Here is a 6,954-nt window from a genome sequence, read left to right as displayed (position 1 = left end):
AGGGCTGACGCTGGATGTGATGGAAAAAGATGGGGTCAGCTGAAACAAAGAGGCTACCCCTCTTGATCTTTGCACTGTTTAGTCAGTATGTCTGAAAGAAGATCCCTGTCTCTGCCAAGTGCTTGTGGCTCATGCTTATAATCCACGTTATTCATGAGGCAAACATCTGAGGAATGAGGTTCAAAGCCAGCCTGTGTAGGGAAGTTCATGAGACTCATCACTAATTAGGAGCCCAAATATCTGGAAGAGAAACTGTGGCCTAAGTTCTGCTCTTGACTGAAAATCAAACAAACAAGAAAAAATAAACAAACAGAAAAACTGACTGAGCCAGTCCCTGAGATCAAGCCCAAGACCAGCACAAAAGATGGAGGAGGAAGAGAAGCCCTCTTCCATACTAGAATCCGCACTCCGTACCCCCATAGAGAGTTCTCAGAGGGCTGGAGCTGACTCCTCTATGTAAGTGTCAAAGAGCAGAAATGGAGAAAATGAGCATTTCTGGTGAAAGGAGCACTGGTGCAACAGCAAGCTGGGGCAAAAGGGAAAGGCTCCAGCTTGGCATTGCCAATTGCACAGCATTTATCCCAGGCGTTTTTATGGCTGAGGCCTCTGGACATCTCCAAGGCAGAATATCTCTATTTTAGATTATAAAAAATACTGTGATACTTCATGAGCTGAAACCTTTAAAATGGAGATATTTGATAACTATTTTCCTATACACAAAGATGATATCTACTGCTCATTTAAAAACAAATCCAAGGAAAGAAATATAATTGCAATGGGAGAGTGCTTGCCTTACATGCATGATGTCCTGGGTTCCATCTAAAGCACTGGAGAAAAAAATGAGAAAACATGGAAAAACCGCCCAGAGTTTTCAGAGCATAAAAAGAGCATGTCTATGCAATGGAGGCAAAGTCTCTCTCCCAGAGAAGTTGTCTTTTACTTTGGCCTTGAGCCGTCCTGTGTGCAGGCTCCTTGACATCATATCATGGCCCATCGCCCCTGGAACAATAAACACTGTGATGAGGTGACTATACCCCAGAGGTAGGTACCAAAATTATAACCTACTCAGAAGGACTAAAGAATGCATAAAGATCTTGGGTTGGCTTTGTGGTGCTTCGGACTAGGCCTGGGGAGTGATATGACCTGCAGCCTGTCCAATGGTCTTGAGAGACATATAGTTCATTCCTAAAGACACCTCATTAATACTTACATAACCCACATCAACTAGTGCCTTCCCTCCCATGGGCCTGTCCTGTCTAGCAAGGGTTCTGATGGTCTTTTCCTTCAATAAAGTTATGCTGTCTTACCTCTTCCTTTTTGTCTGTAGACTCTTTCCTCAAACAAAGGAGACAAAGGACCTGATCCAGGTGTTACATTTTATTTTTCTTGTCAGTCAAAAGGCTTGAACTCAGGACCTAGACACTGTCCCTCGTGGCTAGTGCTTTTCCACTTTGAGCCACAGGACCACTTCTGGTTTTCTGGTGGTTAATTGGAGATAAGTCTCAAACTTTTCTACCTGGGCTGGATTGAAACTCTGAAGTTCAGACCTCAGCGTCCTAAATAGCTAGGATTACAGGTGTGTGAGCCACCAGTGCTGGACAAATGGTTGTGTGTGTGTCTCTGTGTGTGTGTGTGTGTGTGTGTGTGTGTGTGTGTGTGTGTGTGTGTGTGTGTTGGTCCTAAGGCTTAAATTAATGCCTAAACGTTGACTTGGATTTTTTTTTTTTTTTGCTGAAGATTAGTGCTCTACCAATTCAGTCATAGCTCTACTTCGGGATTTTTGGTGGTTAATTAGGGATAAGAATCTCACTGAATTTTCTTGCCTGGACTGGCCTTGAACTTAGATCCTCAGATCTTAGTCTGCTGAGTATCAAGAAATACCAGCTAGAGCCACCACCACCACAGCTGAGTATTGTATTTTCTTCCATTCTCTGCTAACTCATGATAAAGAGGCTCTTTCCTAAATTCCCATAGATTTTAGAGTGCTGTGTGGAACACCAGCTATGCACAAGTAATGAAAGCTGAAAATCTCAATGGGAAAATGGTGCCCTTCTATGGATATTCTGCATCATTCACTATAGTACTGAGCAGTCCCATATGCAGACACTATACATCCCATCACCATTGCACTGAGCAGTCTTGTGAACAGAGCCATAGACATTGAATCAATATGGCCCTGAGCAGTCCTGTGTGTAGACCCAAAAGATATCAAATAACCATGACCTTGATAGTTAAGCATGTGACCCCTACATTAGGATAAAAACCCAACAGTGAAGACTTTCATAGGGGAGGCTGGAAGTGAGGGAAGTGTTTATTAGAGGAAAGTGGCTGCTAGCAGATCTGAAGTGGGTGGGTGACATGGTGGAGTAGGGTCTTGGAAAGCCTCTACTGGGAGGTATGTGTCCATGGTGTCTTCAAGGAGCAGATGTGTCAGTGTTAGGGAAGAAATGACTAAAAGAAGGATTCAGCTTGTTTCCCCTGTGGTCTATGGAATTCATTTACTAGGAACAATCAGGATATAATCTGTGTATGAGAAACAAAGGTTTCACCTATCATCTACTCAATGCATGGGGATGAGACTCTGGTCCAGGGAAACCTTGTGCTGAGTGGCTGACATCACTAAGTCACACATCTGTGAGTACCCATCATGTTTGCAGACTCAACACCTAGGTATACCATGTGTGATTGAAACAAACGCATTCCCGGTGTGTCCCTTGGGCACTGATGATACTCTAGCACAGGTTTGGTGGCAACACAAAAAGGGCTCAAGATAAAAGCATTCAGGATCCACTAGCTTTGGTGCCCAGGAAGTTGAAAAAAAGGTCTGTTTTGAAGCAGGCCATCATGTTGATACTGAAAACCTAATAACTGAATCACATCTTTTGTCTCCATGATTTCAAAGAATGAGTTCATGGATACAGAGGGAAGAATAAAACAGCAATGATTTATTGAAGAAGAGAATATCAAATGTCTTGCTAGACAGGAGGGGTCCTAAGGGAAGGTACTTACTGGGATGCTTTGTACAGGGTTTTATTGTCTGTAGGAGAGAGCTATGTGACTCTCAAGGTCATAGGTCAGTCTGTGGCCATATCCATCCCAGACCCAATCAGAGATGTCACACAGCCTGTATGAGATATCTGCATCCTTTAGCCCTTTTAATGGATGTCTGGTCCAGCAGACACCTGTGAGGCTCAATCAGGTCACTGTTCACATGGAAGTCTACTAGTGGCTCAATTGATAGAGCTTCTCTTTGAGCTTTGTCCTGTGTGTTGTGTGTGTGTGTGTGTGTGTGTGTGTGTGTGTGTGTGTGTGTGTGTGTGTGTGTGGTTAATTGGAAATAGGAGTTCCAAGAACTTTCCTTCCCTTCTGGGCTAACACTGAACCATGATCCTCAGATCTCAGCCTCATGATTAGCTAGGATTACAGATGTGATCCATAAACAAAGGGCTGAAAAGTAGTCTTTTAATAAATTCATTTAAAGGAAGTATGAAAACAGCACCATTACTTAAAATTCAATCACCCCTCAGTATCCTCATGGAATGGGCTCGAGGACCCCCACCAATAACAACATCTTCACACACTCAAGTTCTTTATATAAAATAGTATTTGTATAGAACCTACAAATAATCTGCCACACACATTCAAGTGTGTGTGACATCATACTTATTAACAGGTACATGCTATGTAGCCAGTGGTTTTACTATAGAGTACAGTACAAGTATATGAGAAGAAAATAGTGTATAATTATTTCCCTTGACAAGCCACATTTGGCGGAATGTACAGTGTTGGCATGTGCAGAGACAATAGCAGGTGAATTAAAGGTGAACCTGAAGATGAAAACTGGCAGGAATGGAGACAAGAAACATGCGAGGAGGTGGAGAAGGAATGGGTTAAGGCCTGAGGCATTTGGAACTTGCGGACTGGAGAAGAGGAGCCAGTGGCCCAATTAACAGTACTGGGGAAGGAAAAGGGATGAAGAGGAAGGATTAATTCACATATATTTGTTCTTATCCTGTCAAGATTTATTTAGCTTCCTTCAGAATTGAAGTTCTAAGAGAATTATCAGAATTCTCAAGTCCATTCCTTACTAAGTCAGAAATGGATTTCATCTCACAACAAGATGGTAATCACAAAAAAATTCAACATCTCCATGGAAGTTTTAAAGGGTAATATCAATCAATGACTTGAATTACCTTGACAAGGAAGACACCTGTAAGGGTTTATGGGTGAGTAACTTTAAAAACTCCAACAATGACAACTGGCTCTTAACAGCCCAACACTCATCATGAAGCAAGGAGCTCTTCCTTCAATGTTGTCTTTTCCATTTTTTGTGAAGCAAGATTACCATATTGTTCCTCTGTAATTTAAGAGACAGTGTCGAGAAAGAGAATGGATAAGTTTGAATCACCTCTTGATGACAAGAAAGCTGAAGCAATTTGATTGTCTCATGACTGTCTCATTGACCAAGGGGCAAAAAGGGTAGTCACAGTTGAGTGGCATTTTCCATCCACACTCCAAATGCATTTCTACTTTCTTCTGCCTGTTCTGAATCCACATAAGCTAGCTTGTATTGACAGCATCAGTAAAGACTGACTAGCCCCGGAGGATTGGCAGGGATGGGATGGTGTGCAAAAGGCGGAAGTGACCAGGAAGCCTGAAAAGAAGGGAGGGCTGAAGTGAGAGAACCACTGCTAATCCCTCTTCAAAAAATCCCTCAATGGCTGAACCAATCTTTTCTCTTTCTATGTCTCAAATGCTGTAATTTCTGTAATGAATGCTGAGAGTCACTTAAAATCATAAGCTCTCCCCCTAAGTTTCTTGTCAATTATAGGCCTACGTCAACTCTTGTCCCCACAGGCAAAAAATATGTTCCTCGGGCCATCATGGTGGACCTAGAGCCTGGAACCTTAGACTCAGTGAGATCAGGACCATTTGGCCAGAGCTTCAGGCCAGAGAACTTCATATTTGGTATGTCATCATGGTCTATGGGTCCTAACATCCAGGCACTCCAGTGCTGGGCTGAGCCTTTATACACCTAGATATTGTCCTCAGCTAACCCACCTATTCCAGTCCACTGGAGTCATGCCCCTGGCCACTCAGACAGCTCAGATCAGTGCCACTCTTCAAGCACTCTATGACAAAGCAGCCTCTAAAGGGAAAGATCAGCAATCAGGGAAAGCCTCCAACAAGGTTTCAGCGCTGCTGGTCATTTCAAAGGCCCGGCAATAACAGAGAACTACTTCAGGACACCAGAAATCAAAGCACAGCTATGTGTGAGCAAGGTGCAGACAAGTGCTTGCAGCTTAGCTTTCCTATGATCACACTGTGCTCCTGTCCCTCCTGTGAAAATAACTACATTTCCAGTATTGAGGCAGGCTCTGTTCTTCATTTCTACAAGTAGTTGATTTGGGTTAAAATGTATCTTCCTCCACATTGTCTTTATTTCTTTAGAACCTGGGTGATTTGTAGGGTCCCAGATACATTGAAAACATTTCCTTTATTTCACCAAAGTTATCTAAAGTAAAAGCAAAGGTTGGCGCAGAAGAGTCCTATTGTCTTCACAATACAAATGTCACAGTAAATATTCTTGGAGTGTGTGTCTCATCATGTCTGATAGGCCAGAGCGGGTCAGCCAATAACTGGACCAAGGGCTACTACACAGAGGAAGCCGAGCTGGTGGAGCCGGTACTGGATGTGGTGAGGTGGAAGTCAGAAAGGTGTGACTGTCTACAGGGTTTCTAGCTGGCCCACTCCTTGGGAGGTGGCACCAGGTCAAGTATGGGCACCCTGATTCTCAACAATATTCAAGAAGGGTACCCAAACCGCATCATGAACACCTTCAGTGTCATGCCCTCCCTGAAGGTGTCAAACACAGTGCTGGAGCCCTACAACACGATCTTCTCTGTCCACCAGCTGGTGGAAAATGCAGATGAAACTTTCTGCATCGACAACGAGGTCCTGTACAACATCTGCTTCTGTAACTTGAAGCTGCCCATGCCCAACTATGGCAACCTGAACCACCTGGTGTCAGCCACCAACAGCGGGGTTACCACCTGCCTGTGCTTCCCTGGCCAGCTGAATGCAGACCTGCACAAGCTGGCTTTGAATCTGATGCTCTTTCCCGCCTGCACTTCTTCATGCCTGGCTTTGTGCCCCTGACCAGCCGTGCCAGCCAGCAGTACCATGCTCTCTCAGTGCCCGAGCTTCACCCAGCAGATATTTGACGCTAAGAACTTGATGGTCACCTGTGATCTCCGCCATGGCTGCTACCTGACAGCGGCTGCCATCTTCCGAGGCTGCATGTCCATGAAGAGGTGGATGAGCAGATGCTCAACGTGCAGAACAAGAACAGCAGCTACGTTGGAGACTGGATCCCCAACAATGTGAAGACGGCTGTGTATGACATCGCCCCTTCCCTCCCCCCCCCTCCACATGGACTCACGATGTCGGCCACCTTCATCGGCAACAACATGGCCATCTAGGATCCCTTCAAGTGCATCTCAGAGCAGTTCAGTGCCATGTTCCAGTGCAATGCATTCTTGCACTGGTACATAGGTAAGGGCATAGATGAAATGGAGTTCACTGAAGCTGAGAGCAATATCAATGACCTGGTGTCCGAGTACCAGCAGTGCCAAGATGATACTGCTGATGAACAGGGGGAATTTGAAGAAGACTTGGTGGAGAAACTAGTTTAGGACTTCCCATTGCTAGCAGTGCAACAAGAGTGTCAGAGCCTGCCTACTTCTCAAATTAATGGTGCTTTCCTGAGCTCCTGTTGTCCTGCAGTGGGATTCTTGCTGTGTATCATTATGCACAGCCTTTCCTGTCAGGAACTCACTGGTGGTGAATGTAAAAATGCAGATCACTTTTAAATATGATTGTATGAAAGCCTTATTTATATAAATAAAGAAGTATACATTTTATACTCTTAGTCCTTATTCTTCTTAAGAAGCC

The 6,954-nt window shown here is 44.2% G+C and overlaps 1 pseudogene; it reads left to right on the top strand.

Annotated features, from left to right (window-relative positions):
- The first annotated feature begins 364 nt into the window (after positions 1-364).
- On the top strand, positions 365-6,695 carry LOC122115088 (annotated as a pseudogene).
- The last annotated feature ends 259 nt before the right edge of the window (positions 6,696-6,954 follow it).

Source organism: Dipodomys spectabilis, unplaced genomic scaffold (genome assembly GCF_019054845.1).
Source record: "Dipodomys spectabilis isolate Male_0828 unplaced genomic scaffold, ASM1905484v1 ptg000116l, whole genome shotgun sequence".
NCBI classification, from domain to species: Eukaryota; Metazoa; Chordata; class Mammalia; order Rodentia; family Heteromyidae; genus Dipodomys; species Dipodomys spectabilis.
This window is presented reverse-complemented; position numbering and strand designations above follow the sequence as displayed.